At 37.8% G+C, this 15,355-nt stretch overlaps 1 long non-coding RNA gene across 1 annotated transcript; it reads left to right on the plus strand.

Annotated features, from left to right (window-relative positions):
- The first annotated feature begins 371 nt into the window (after positions 1–371).
- LOC140512572 (uncharacterized) lies at positions 372–14,525 on the plus strand. Its single transcript, XR_011969829.1, has 2 exons — positions 372–1,142; positions 10,863–14,525. It is a non-coding gene; the product is annotated as an uncharacterized lncRNA (long non-coding RNA).
- Positions 14,526–15,355: the final 830 nt, after the last annotated feature.

A 15,355-nucleotide genomic window follows, 5' to 3' on the forward strand; every position in this document is an offset into this window, starting at 1 on the left:
TCATTTAATAGATGGGGGAACTGAGGCTAAAAGAGATCAAGTAACTAGATGAAAGTCACACAGTGAGTTAGTGGCTGAGCAGAGAAGCAAAGTCACCATGGCTACCCTATAGGAAAAAAATCTTCAAATGATGAATCAATCCAAAGTTTGAAACTTGCTTAATATATCCATTTGAAACTGTCTTGTTCAGTTCTTGGGAAGAGATCTCCACGTGTTCAGGTAAGGTAGAGATCAGTTTACTTTTGAGCTATGTGGCTTCCAGGCAGCAAAATTAACATAACTGGCAAGAAGCCCCACTTAGCACTACTTACAGTAAGTTGCTTTTATTGGGGCAGATTAAATGATACTCTTCTGGGAGCACTATTTCAGCTGAGGACATCTTTTGGGTCACAGACAGACTGAAAGAGCTCTGGGGAAGAGGTAGGGGATTCTGCTGAGGTCATCTCATCTGGGTGACAGATAGTATCCTCTCACAGAAGCAGTGGAGAATCATCAACTCTAGAAGACAAAAAAATGTTCAGAGGAGCCAATGAGACCAAAGAAAAAGAGCCAAGGCTAATATTTAAACCCACTGCTGCTCCTGAGAGAAGATTGATTCCCCATTTGTCTCCACCAAAACAAGAAACCAGAGGAACATTGCTAAAGGGACATAGATAGGCACAAATAAATAATACTTGGAGAGTTTTTTTTCTCAACAAGCAGGCCTGCTCAAACATTGATCATGAAGGAGGCAGGATTTCATCAAGAACAAGCAATGTCAGGCTGACCTCATCTTCTTTGCTTACTGTATAAGCGAATCAGGGTAATGTTGTAGAAAAGGTTTACCTAGATTTTTAGCCCCAGTTTTAAAAAAACTGTCTTATTCCATACAATAACAATGACTTGGATAGAGACATAGAATTCATGGTTGTCATTTTTGAAGATGAAACCAAAGTGAAGGAGATTGTTAACCTACTGGATGAAAGAAAAAAGAATTCAAAAGGATCTAACAGATCGGAATATCGAGTCAACTATATGATGAAATAATTTTTTTTTCTTAAACTAGATCTATGATCTACAGAAACTGACCAGTAATGTGCAGTCATAAAGTTTCCTGGAATGCTGAGACTTGCCCAGGGTCACGCAGATGGAATATGTCAAAGGTAAGACTTGAAACCAGGTTTTCCCAAATCAGGAAACTCTTCCTACCAATGCAAATCGGTACTTTCTCCACAGTTTGTAACTTTAGATAACTTCCTAGTGTCCTAAAGGGTTCACTTATTTGCAAAGGGTCACATAACCATTATTTATCAGCGACAGAGCACAAACCCAAGGTAGGCTCTATCCACTATGCCAAGCTGCCTCTTACTCTCCTTGGGAAATTATCTGATAATGTGATGGTGGTTGTTTAGTTATATTTTCAGTTGTGTCTAACTCTTCATGACCCCTCTTGGGGGTTTTCTTGGCAAAGATTCTGGAGTGCTTTGCCATTTCCATCTCCAGCTCATTTTACAGATAAGGAAACTGAGGCCAACAGGTTAAGTGACTTGCCCAGAGTCACACAGTGAGTGAGAGTATAAGGCAGGATTAAACTCATGCCTTCCTGACTCCAGTGCTCCGTCCACTGCTCTGACTACCTATTAATAAGGACCTTATGGTAATCAAGCCCTCATTGTATACTCCAGTATACAATGACTTGTGTCCTCTAGGGAACTGTGTTTAAGAGAGGTTCTCACATATAATCAATGCAGTGAGGCTTAAAATGATGATCTGTAGCAACTCAAACTCTTTATCAAATAACCTGGGTTAGTGAGAACAGATGGTGAAATTTCTGAATGCTATATCCCTTCTCTTTGCCTTGCCCACCCCTTACTTCTCACCAGTAGTGGAAACAAGATCATTCCTTACAAGCAATAGCAGTGGAACACAGGAATACAAATGGATCTGCACAATGTCATTTAAGTAAATCACACAGAGCCTTGGAAAGGTGGCAGGGAAGTCGGGCTTTCTTGAAGGCCAGATTAAAGCACAGTTCAGGGAAAAGTCACTGCAATGAATAGTTCATATTCGAAAGCAACATATATTTACAGAAAATGAAATCTTGGTTAAAACATTTTTGAATCATGTCTAAGTGTTCACTGTAAACGAGAACGGTCTTTCTTGATTTACTCAGCTCAATTTTGGGGCTTTATTTTTTTTTCCCTGTGCTAATGGCAAGCTATCAATCACCAGAGATGTAATCAGATTTTGCAGAAGGCCACCGGCATCATTTTCAATCATTTAAACTTTGCCAGGCTGCCTCCTTTCCTTATGAATCACCAAGATGAATGCCAAAGTTTTAAATAATATATGTATGTGTATACATATATATGCATGAATATGAATCCAAACATATCTATTCATACAGAAAAATACATATGTGTACATCAGGAGATTTAGTACATTAAAATTATTTCTTCCTTAATTCCAACCTCACCATTTTCCCGGTATTCCTGCATATGTTTCAATGGCTGCTCCATCACCCTGAGAATGAAAATTACACCATCTATCCTATAGTCAACCCTGGGATAGTTCCTTGGACAGATAGTGTATTTCTCCAGAAAGAAGGGTTTCAAAGAAAATGAATACTTGAGGACACACATGTTTTTCAGGATATTTACCTGGGAAGATATCTCCTGAAGCCAACTATAGTTCAAAGAGCAATTTTAAAAATAACTATAATACTGTTTAAAAGGAGGTTGCCTCTTTATGGGTCACCTATTGAGATTTTAGAACCTCATGCATATCCGTTGACTCCCAACCCAATCTCACAAATCCCACATCCCAGAAAGGATTTTATGAAGGATGTTCTGGAGGGTCTGTATGATGGAAAAGCTCATAACAAGTCATCTGAATTTCTGTCTTCCTTATCCCCGTCCCCTATTCCCGGAAATTAAGGCAAGCAGCCAGCACCCTGACCACTCTCCTTTCTTTCTTTCCCCATACTCTTCTTGGGCTAGTCTCTCTTCTCATCCTTTACACCTTAATTTATTTTTATAGGAAAAATATGTACAAGGAATCCATGTATTCTTCATTCAATATTTATTGAATGTTTACTAAGCATTGTGCTTTGTAAAATAAATAAATAAGTAAATGAAGACAATAAAAGAAGAGCCTCTGTTCTTTTGAGTTTGAATGACAATAAAACAATGAAAAACAGTGACATTCAGAGTCTTGTTGAGTGCTTATTTTCATTCCCACCTCCATGCCTTTCCTTATACTGATCTCCCTAACCAAAGGAAAATTTCCCTCCACCTAAATAAATCCACCACTACCACCATAACCTTCATGACTCAATTCAATATCCATTTCTTCTATGAAACGTTGACCAAATGATCTTTCTTCCTCCAAATACCTATTACACTTTAGAGTTGATATCACAAATTCTATCACTAGATTAGGAGACTGTGTGTTGCAGTGGAGAGAGTGCTGATTCTAGCCTTGGACGATGTGGATTCTAACTCCTCTCTCCCATGATGGTTATCTGTGTAACCTTGGGCCAATCACTTAATCTCCATGGGCCTCAGTTTCTTTGCCTGTAAAATGTGGGTAAGAGTTTGACTAGATGGCCTACACAAGAGACCATTGTACCTGTAGTTAGATGATCTCTTATTCTGCTGTGTCATATGTTTGTCTCATCATTTCACAAGGATGTGACTTGTCTACATAACTGCCCAGTAAGCTACTAGAGAGCAAATGCCACATATCACAGATCCTAGTAATCCTCAGGTACTATGTACAGACTGGTACCCTATAAAATAAGTAGAATTGAATCACTGGTACACTCCTTACTTTTATCCTAAGGCTTCCCAATAGCCTGGGCACATAGGCAAGGTTGATCCCAGGAGGCAGAAATGAAATGAAATGAAATGATAAGTTGTACTTGCTCCTAGAATCTAAGTGGGATGACAGAAGGCCAATCAAGAAAGTCCTTTATCCCACCTCCTCCACCTCTTTCCTGCGGAATACCTAGCTATAGCAGACCCTAGTTTTATTGGTGGTCTTTGGGCCCAGAGCATTGCTTCATGATTTTTGCAATGGAAGTTTTGGAATATCACTTTCTGTAAAAACTCCTCTAGTGCCAGGTCAATTCCAGCATCCTGCTGGCTGCCCACATCATAGCCCTTTGGCCAATCGTCAGCTCCCAGAAAATGACCACAGAGATTTCCTCCATATAGTTTCATCCATTCCCAGGCTCAGTATTTTTTTTGAAGTGTCCCAATAAATCAGAGCCTGTCACTTCAAGAGAGAATTTATCATGCTTTTAAACACAGTGGGCATCTCACTTGCTGTCTTTTCCAAACAGCCCCCAGACAAAGGAAATGTGATGAGCTGCTGGTCCCAAAGAATAATGACTGCATATTACATTTACATATTGCTTTACAATTTACTGATCACTTTTCTCATAATAACTTTGTAAGGCAGGTAGTATACGTATTACTACCCCCACTTTATAGATGAGGAAATTGAGTTTCAAGTCAGAAATCGCAGAAGGGTTATTCTCCAGGAGCCTGTTTTTATTAGTCTGTGCATATTTTGCAAGGAAATAGTGAAACTCATAACACTGCACTAAAGGCTGCAAAAATTAAGTACCCATTGCATACACATCATAAACAGGAAACAAGAATTGCATTTCAGGAGTTCACTTTCTTTCAAAAACTAACAGACAACAAGTCTCCACACTATAGACATAAACTTCAAAATACTCTTAATAATCAACAAAACAACTCTATTGAAACAAGAGCATCATAAAAGATAAAACTGTTGCCTAAAATCTCCTGGGCACAACATTAATCTATGAGTATTTAAGGGCAATGTTATAGACTGATTTCATCATGCAAAATGCCCATAATTTCTCAGCTACATGCAATGAAAATGCTTTTATTCAGTTACATGAGGCAGTTATTTTATACACCTATGCAATAGTCTATATGAAATTAAATCTAAAAAAATAATAGCAGGACAGCAATTTGTCCCAGGACCATTTCTATCTGAACTCATCAATTGAGAAGAGAACCATGAGATGATGGTGATAATGACTGATAGATACTCATGAGTTTTGATAACTTAAAACTACACTATGACTTTTGGAGCACCTATATAATGATCTAAGTTTTGGAAATCAATATGTATACACTATCTCATTTAATTCTTATGATAACTCTTTGAAGTAAGTGCTACAAGTATAATTATCCTAAATTATGGATAAGGAAACTGAGATTCTAAGAAGTTAAGTAATTAGCTGGAGGTAACACAGATAATTTGATGTGTGAAGTAAGACCTGCACCCAAGTATTCAGAACCCCAAGCCTTACCCTCCATTCAACATGTAAAGTTAAGTTACTTTAGAAATAGGGATTTACATTCTTCAATCTGTCATACTGTCAAATCATCAGAGCCCTTCAAGCTCAGAGTTTTAGCCCCTTCCTTGATTGACTCCATATCTGCCATACTAGCTAGATTATTAGTGTGTGTCATGGAAGACAATGCTTAAAAAACACCGATATCAACATGTAAAGATTTCCATTTTCTGTTTTTATTTCCATCCTGATCTTTGACTCTTGGCAAGTCTTCCACTCTCATTAACTACCCCAGTTAATAACCTTCAAATAATTACCTCATTCCAGGAAGATTCCCACTATCATAGAGAGTCAGATGACAAATTCTTTTTGGGATCATTAATCTCCCCCTAATTCTATCCCATTGCCACTTGTGTCCCTTTTAATTTTGGAGAATGGGGGAAAGGGTCTGTCCATGAGAATGAAGACTTTGACTTGCTGGTGGAATTTTCTATTCAACATTTGTGTTCAAACTCACAATAAATATTGTTTTTAATTCAAAAGGGTCTCAAGAAGATTCCTAAATTAGTTATTGGACTATAGTGTAAGCTCAAGGAAAGCCTTTATACCCCATTGTCTCCATCTCCTTGATGAGGAAGCAATATGATATTCGTCTAAAAGAGTTCCATTAAAAAATATTTGCCTACCCTGTGACCAGATAAGACCCTTTCCTGGAATCTGTTTTGAGATACTACCAGACTTTTCTGAATTTCTTTTCACGGCAAGGTACATTATGTGCCTTAGTCAGCCACTTTATGGCTCAAAAAGGCAATGATCTGAATCATCGGGAGATCAGAAAGTTGTTTAAACATTTCAGAGAAGAAATAAATTGTTGGCATGAGGCAGCATAAAGGTTAGCACACTGGAGCTCTGCTCAGACACTGATACTCTCCTACACTCATTTGTATTAAAGAGAAATGTAATGTATTACAAATAAAAAATCTAATGCTTTTAACAGAGAGGACGATGACAATCTGAAACTAAGTAGAACAAACCTCCTTCAATAAATTCATCAGTCAATGATCATTATACTTTCATTTTATCAACAGATTCCCAGAAATGCTGAATTCAATGGCCTATGGTATGATAATTATATCCAAATCAAGGGCACAAGAATCATATCCCGTTGACTTTGTTCACCTGAAATGGTTGAATTATAAACCCATCACCCAAACTGCCTGCCCTGGGTGCTAGACTAATCACTTTTAAAAAAGAGGAAATAGGATTCCACTGTTCAAGCAATTAACATTATCCTACAGGTGAAGAATTCAAAAAGACTGACCAATAGCATAGGCAATTTACCTTAGCAGCTGTTTCCAACTTCAGGTGTATTTTTTGAGACAGGTGCCATTTGTTTGTGTTTATAGAATCACGTATGATTTTTGCATTCTATTTAACCTGAGACAGCTTCTGTGAAAGAGGACAATGTAAGATGGGTTTTAAAGGTCAAGAGGGAAGAATTTAGAAAGATGTGAATGGAAGCGTTTGTGTGGCACATTGGATGCATTATGCATTTTTCTTCTAATATTTTGTTCTGTAATCATATATTTCTCTGTCATATCCATCACCATTAGGTTTCATGCTCAAGGAGGCCAGACACCATTTATTATAGCACACAGAACCACAGTGATAGACAAAACCATTGAAGCTCTTTAGTTCAACCCATACTTGACCAAGAATTACGTCTAGACCATCATTGACAAGTGGTCATATACCTTCTCCCTGAAGTTTTCCAGAAATGATGAACTCACTACCTGTTAAGGCCAGTCACTGCCTTGTGGCATAATTACTAAGAAAAGAAGCAATTATTAGACACTTATTATGTGCCAGATACTGCACTCTAACCATGAGGAAGTTCTTACTTATCTTTATGCCTCTCTGAAATCACCACACATTGATCCTAGATCTATACTCTTAGGCCATGCTTAATAAGTGCAATCTTGTTTTCTTTTTTAAAAATTCTTTTTCCACATGACTGCCCATTAAACAACATCTATCCTCAGATTTTTTGTCTTTTCCAAACTAAATATCTCTAATGCCTTATGCTATATCGTCTCTAATCCCCTCATCATCCTAGCTTTTCTTTGCTGGACATACTCAAACTCAATTATAAGCTTCCTAAATTATAAGTTCAAAAACAGAACATACTACTCCAGAGTAAGTCTGAATAGGAGAGAGTACAGTAGGATTATCATCTTTCTTGTTCTAGACCCTCTGCCTCAGTTGTCTGCCTAGAAGAGTATAAGCTTTGTGACTTTCCCATTATATTTTCAAGTCCATTTGAGGTCAGGTTTCATTAAAAACCCCCAGATCTCCCTTTCATATGTACGTATCTGCATGTATTTTTATTTGCTTTTATTAGAAAACTCATTCTGGCAAATACATCAAGAACCTACAGCTATGTTGTGGGTCTCAGAATTCACCTTTCACCTTGCTCACAATAGTTAAAGCAGTGGTATCAAATCTAAAAAGAAACAGGAGCCAAGGACCTCTGCAGCTGCATATTGACTTAGAAAACCACAAATCAGCATTATCCAAGTTCTATTTTTTTATTTTGTAATATTTCCCAGTTATATTTTAATCTGGTTCTGGCATCACTCAGAAGTGTTGTGGCCCAAGTGCTATGGGCTGAATCTAAGCTGTGTTTTTGTTACCTCTGTTCTAAAGGAACCTATTGTGGACCTCTGAGGAAATCCATTGCAATAGTTTTATACCTACTAACACCAAAGTGAAGAGGGAGAAATTTTTAGTTTAAAGTCAATATTGAAATATGTATGTAAAAAACTTATTGTATTTCTTCAGAGTACCCCCAGGAAGTTCTAGTGGGCCTTTGGGGCTATTTCATTGCTCTGGTTAGAAGCAGACCCAAAGAGAAGGTGGTAAAGGATTAGGGGAGAAAGACTTTGAAATAGCTTTGAAAGTCTGGAAGGTACCTACATTTCTTGAGAGAGAGAAGCATGCCCAAGGACTCACTCTATCTTTTTTGGTACTTATTCTTTCATATTTCCTCTTGCTTGAATATGACAGTAATAGGGAGGTAGTCTCAAAGTAAAGAAAGGTGCTAAGTTGCATAGTAGATAGTGTGCCATGCCTGGAATCAGGAACATTTGAGTTCAAATCTGGACTCAGATACTTACTAGCTGGGTGACCCTAGGCAAGTGACAACCCTATTTTCCTCAGTTTCCTCATCTGTGAAAAGAGATGGATTAGGAAATGTCAAACCACTCCAGTATTTTTGCCAAGAAGAACCCAAAATGGGGTCAGGAAGAGTTGGACACAACAGAAGCCCCAAGAAAATGAGGAGCAAAATCTCTCCAATTCTACTTGAGCCAATATTTCTCCTCTTCTAGGGAAGCTGGCAAAATGAATCACCGATGGCTCCCCTACCTGGACCAGGTATATGATGGTCAGATATTTGATGATTAAATGAAAAGCTAGACATTATTCAAGAACATAACATTTGTATAGAGAAGAAATAAAATAACATAGCCCATATCTTAATTCTCAGGTTGTATATAGCTAATGGTTTACTTGTGTTTATTAACTGAGTAGATTATATTTTTTTACAGAGTCTATCAGAAACCAACAGATATCAAAATGAAAAGTAATATGCTCAACTTCTCTAAATTAATTTCTCTCTAAACCTTGCTCATGTAGAATCATGAGACTGAGCTACTGGACTTGAAAACAAGAATTGGTATTAATTTAGTGTTATTATATTATCATTGTTATTTTCATCAATTTTTTTCATATCTACCTATCCATAGAGATAGATACCTAAGAAGAAAATGACAGATAACAGGGAGATGGAAATCAATTACTCTCATTTTGAATATGAAGAAGAAAAATATTATTATAAGGCAGTCATTTGCAATTTATGTTATGATGCCTGGGTAATTTGAAGTAGACAAGGACCATAACGAGTAATTGTTTGCCAATGATCAATCAGCCAGGACCAAGCAGTAACAGCATGTATTATCACAAATGCATTAAAGAAAAGTAACTCGAAATTGATTTGCTTTCATACCAAACAGTAGCTGTACTTTATTCAGAACACATTGGCATATGTTTGGTGAGTGAAGAAGGCAGCTATATATGTTGCCTTTAGAATTATTTATCAAATTAACCTTTGCAATCATTCTTGGGAATTAAAAAAAAACAACTCTTCAACTGCTTACTTTTCCATACTACCCTCAATGTGTCAAAGAAAAGGACCGTAAAATGTGGGCCAAAGTTAGAGGAGTATTTTAAGGAGAAAAATTCCCTGGAAAACTGTCTTAGCTTTCAAATGAGAAATATGAATCATCCATCATTTATACTGAGCAAGACAAAGAGGATTGTTTCTTCACAGTCTCTGGTTTGAAATTCACCAATCATATCAAACCCTAGAGAAGAGTTTAATGATTTAGATGAATGGTCTTCCAGTAGATTTGACAACCCAGATTTGTTCCTCATGTGAGTATTTTTGAGAGAAACAGAAGAAGTACAATAACGTCCAACAATATGGTCTAAAGTTGTGGTATTGACTGTTGGAACACTGAAGTTTGAGAAGCTTAAACACCCTCTGGCTACAGCTTCAAAATTTAAAGTAATTATATAAAGGAAAAGTTAAACATTCCTAAGAAATATCCTGAATTTTACTGTTAAATATTCATGTCTTTAAGATTTTGAAATATTTGAGATAATTCATTTAGCTATTACAAGGAAAATAAAATTTTGATAAGCAAGATTATGGGAACTTTATCAGAGAGATTTATTTAAATGGAAAAAAGTATATTCATTGTTTTAAGTCCTTAAAAAAATGAACCAAACCTATATTACCCCTCATTGGTGGCAGAATTTCTGAAATTGTTCATTCCAATATTTTTTAAGTTTCAATACATTTCTTTATTTTAAAAGCTGAAACATTAGAATTAAAGTCATAAAGTAACACCAAACACACTGGTAAGTATTCATTGTTTCACTCCAGTTTGATAAAAAGATTGGGAGTCATTCAAACTGAGATTGCAGAAATTGGATTCTCTCCCCCAAGGTACACTCTTGCAGTTTAAAATCTACATGACATTTAATTTTTTTTCTCATTAATATCTGCTTCCATGCTCTTTGGTAAGTTTTTTTGAGCAGCCACTCTCCACTTTAGCTAGGTAGCTGAGAGTTTATGCTATACCTGTAGCTGATTAACTCCTTCAGGACAATGTATGCGATAGGGGAGGTTATTATTACCTCATCAAATGAATAAGTGGAAGAAGCAGGTGCTCTTATATGAATCAAAGATCAATTTTCCATTGCAATGAAACATCAAGGAGACTTGTGCTAGAATTTTTCCCTAAGCAAATTTTTTCTTCATTTCATTTTTTCCCTTAGATTGCTAAATGAAAAATCTATTTAGTTACCTCTTTGGCTGTTCAAAGAAAACAAGATGGGATAGTACTATTAAAAAAAAAAATAGAGCAATTAGAGTAGAGCGTCTACATGAATTAATGCATGCCCTTTCTCCACTCTCCAGGCCAATATGCCTAATTGAATTCCGAATGAGGTGGGTTGCAACCTTTCTTCCAGCAGCTGATTGGAAATATATTGTATCATTGTCCTAGTTTCAAGATCAAGACACCTGCCTTCAGCTCTAACAACCGAACAGTGAATAACAAGGAGAATGAATTATCAAGCCCCAGAAGTCTTGCCTCCCTAATGAAATCCTTTGTTCGTCTTCAAAGTAATCTCTGGGAGATGCCTAGTGGGAAACAATACTTTCATTGATGAGAAATGAAGATTGTCCTATCATCCCCATGATGAAAATTTATGAGAACAAATAGCGATACAGAACAGCATAATGTAGAATCATTACAGTTAGTACAGGAGAGAAGCCAAGGGAAAAGTTGATTTTTCGAGTTTGACTCCTAGTAAGACTGGATGAAAATTCTCACTGCTAATGAAGGCTGTTGCATATCGGGACACAATGATGATGCTGCAGATGTGTGGTGCTAGTAATTTAACGATTTGGCTCAAATGAGCATAAATCAGCAACTGAAGTTTGCCTGCTCAGCAACACCCCCAGCAGGGTGTTTACTCCATCTGCCATCTCCCCCAGGGTATAAAAAGAGGAGGCAATCCATCCAAAGCTTTTTTAAACTTACAGTTAATAAACAGAGGCAGATGACAGATGCTGGGTGTCCAGTTCGAGGTGGACTCTCAAGTGGGTAATGCTTTCCCTGAAGACAATCACATAAGAACAAGGTGGTAGTTAGCCCTGACCTGCTGGATACCTGCCAAACAGGCTACACACCAAGACTGCAGGTGTTGACAGTGTCCATTCCCATTACAGCGTTTTGCACAAAGTTTACAAATGTTAGCTCTAGCTAGAGGCCAAGGTATATAGTGTCTGCATCAGCTCTCCTTTGAACCAGAAGTGGCATTTACCTCCTGGAAAGAGTACTTTTGCTGTTCTTATGCTTTTGTGCTTGGGGTGCTCATTTCTTTTGCTTTTTTAAAGAATTTGGCACCTTGAGGGGGCCATTAATTGATGCCTTTGATAGAGTATACACTTTCGTTCCCTTTTCTTAGCTGCAGCCTGTTCTGTGAAGGAACACATCTGTAGCCAACCTCAGAGGTGAGAGCAACCATACCTCATATGCATCTGTAACATCTGTGCACAAATGTATTGGAGCCAGAATTTGAGAAACTCTCCAAGTCCTTGACACTCTCATTAACTGAATTTCTACTTTTGTTCTCTTTCATTTTGAGTGAGTAAATTATGCATCAGAAACAGAGCTCAAAGTGCTGGCAGTATGAATCATAAACTAAGTATTTGCCAGCATTTCTGACTTAACGTTGAAAAGGCCCTAACAGATCTCTCAATCCCAGTAAGAGACAAAAGCTTTCAGGCATGTATTAAGTCATTCAGTCCTGGTAGAAAGTGGAATAGAGAAAGTTGCTAGAGGGGGATAGGGGTAAATATGAATATAAGGAAGGAGTATGAGCCATCAGGGGAAAAATAGGAGTGGTAAGTATTTTTCCATTTTACAGCCCTCAGTTACCACCATGATGATTACCTATTTGAGCCATACCCACAGGGTTCATTTTTATATCCTCATTTCATGCCAAAAATCCTTTTAAGACTGTGATGTTCAATTGTCTTAGGGACACAGCATTTTGAAAGGTGGCTTTCTAACTCCTTTGTTTGTAGGGAGGATGAATGGGGTTGTGGCAGTCCCACTATAAACACCTCACTAGGCAGTTTCCCTGCAGGCAGCTTACAGTGGGCACCTCAGTCCAACATGCATTTTCACAAATGACAAATTCTTGAAAAATAAGTGGAAAAATCATTCCAACTAAGAAGAAAATATTAGGCAGTGAGAGACCAGAGAAGAAGCAGGAGACATCAGTTTGAATTAAGATTTGTGATACATACATTTCCAGGGCTTTGAAGGAACAAAACATGGAGGGACTTCCTTTATAACCCTAGACTAGAAAAAGCTGTAGTTTGTGCTTTAACACCAACATCATCGCCCTCCCCAACAGCTTTGCCAGAGGGAGAGACACAAAAATACTTCTTTCTGTTCTTTCCCATCTACTGAATACTGACCCTGAATTCCCTAATTCCTCTGCATTTGGAGATTATCATCCAGAACTGAGGAATCAGCAAACTTTTGCTGAAGGCCAACTATGTGTAAGATCTTTTTTGAGAAACAAGGATGTAAACAGGATAGTCCCTGACTTCAGGTTCATTGAATTTTGGGATTCATCATCATCACCAATAACATTATCATCATCATCACGATTATCATCAATAAATAAAAAACCTTGGGGGAGGGAGCCAAGAGGGCAGAGTAGAAAAGACACATATACTCTAACACTTCCCCCACAGCCCATAAAATACCTGTAAAAATGACTCTCAACAAACTGCAGAGCAGTAGAAGCCACAGAACAACAGAGTGAAAGAGGTTCCTAGCCAAAAGTAACCTGGAAGGCCAACAGGAAAGGTCTATCTCATGGGATGCTGAGCAGAGCAGAGCCCAGCCCTGGCCATGAGACACTGGGAGGAACAGGACCTGAACAGCCCTCCAGGGCAGAATTCCCAGCAGGGAGAGTCCCAGATCCCTCAACCCACAAGCAAAAGAAAGCTCCAAAGGTCAGTGGGGAAGGGCTTTCCCAGCTGGGCAAGGGGGAAGTGGGGTTCCCCCAGGCAGCAGCAGAGGCAGCAGTAGTGGGTGGTTACAGTGGCCACAAAAGCAGCCTGGGTCCATTGTCCAGGCAGCTCAGCTTAAAGCTTCTGGGGGAACTGAGCAGATGTTGAGGATATAAAGAGAAAGACAGCAGGATACAAGTGGAAAGGATAAATTATAGTGAACATCTGAAACAAAAGGGATTGATTAGAGAACAATGTATTCATGTAGAAGCTGTGAGTCAGTGCAATGGTTTGTGGTTGAAGCTGGGTATGGATCTTCCAAGGACTGACTTTGCCCATGTGATGAATCTTGAATTAGAGAGCATAAAGAGACATGTGTGAAGATAATCCTACATTCTACCCCAAATACCAAGGTTGTACAACAAGCCAGTAAAATTTGAATGTTCAAATTTAGTGATCTCATCATGATGCAGTTCCAATCCTTTTAGAAAGTATACAAAAACATCCTAAAAGTGGGTATACCTCAGTTAATAGCTCTGAGATTCCCAACCCGGGGGTGGGGGGGAAGAGGGAGAGTTGGGAAGTGAGGGTGCCAAGGACAGTGGGAAAGTGGACCCAAGCTCAGGACATGGGGAAAATCAATGAATGGGTCTATACCAAGTGAAGTTTACCCAAGCTTATATATTAAGAAATTAACAAAGTAGATACTAACATTGAGATATCTCAATTATTAGACTAGTTTTTTTCTTGATTATTTTCTAACACACACACAAAAGCACTAGTTCATTTTATTAGATATGATTTGGGTGCTTTTTGTATTTTCAAAAGAGTTTTATTTTAAGCTAAATGTTCAGCCATGATGAAGGATTCCAGAGACTAGCATGACTAGTGTACATGTGGGCCATTACATAATGTTCCTTACTATAGATTTGGAAAGAGAAGGAAGGCCAAGAAGGACTGAAACTTTTGGGCAGCTGGTTCTGAAAAAAAAACCACTAAGAAATGAAACAATTATCAATAAATAGCTCTTAAACTCTGATTAAACTTGTTGAATTGAATTTCTTTAGCTCCCTCTATATGGTTAATGACCCTTTTAGTACAAGTACATTGGATTTGTTTGTTAGTAAAAGAGAGCAATTTAATCCAAACCATTTCTCACTTTTAGAAATGGATTAAATAGCTCATACCTAATCTAATCAACCACCATGGAAATGCTTCTCCGGGAGAGCTAACTTTGACATCCTAGTCTGTTATCAACTTGGATGCCTCTATTCTTTTTTGTTGTGGTTGTTCATTTGAAGAAACTCAAAGCACTTTTTAAACTTTGCCTAAATGGTTGTCTGCTAGAGTGATTAATCATACCAATAGTTGGGTTTAGATTAAAGTCAGATCATCAGTGGTCTCTTTCCTTCTCTAGGAAGTTGACTTGTTTCTCTCTAGAATTCAACTGACCAGTGAATCTCTTGTTCTTTATCTTTTTGACTCTGGATTAGAATGGACTTCATAGACATCTTGTCTGACCCTTTCTGAAAGCCACAGCTCTCATAGCAAGTAACATCTTTGAAAGCCTTTAGCAACTGAACAAACTGTAACCTCTCAATGCAGTCCATTTCATTACTATATACTCCTAAGTCATCAAAATTTTCTTTATATAGAGACTCCAAATTAGCAACCATGTAACTTCCCCACATTGGTTTTTAGCACTTCCCTTTGACATCAAGCAAATTATATCCAAGTTGGCTTCCTATGAACCTTTCAGTTCAATTCAATTTAATAAACATCTTTAAAAACATGTTGTGTGCAAGATACTATGCTAAATTTGAGGCACCAAAAGACAAGACCAAAACAGCATTTGCTTATAAGGGTGCATAACT

Source organism: Notamacropus eugenii, chromosome 1 (genome assembly GCF_028372415.1).
Source record: "Notamacropus eugenii isolate mMacEug1 chromosome 1, mMacEug1.pri_v2, whole genome shotgun sequence".
Classification (NCBI taxonomy): Eukaryota; Metazoa; Chordata; class Mammalia; order Diprotodontia; family Macropodidae; genus Notamacropus; species Notamacropus eugenii.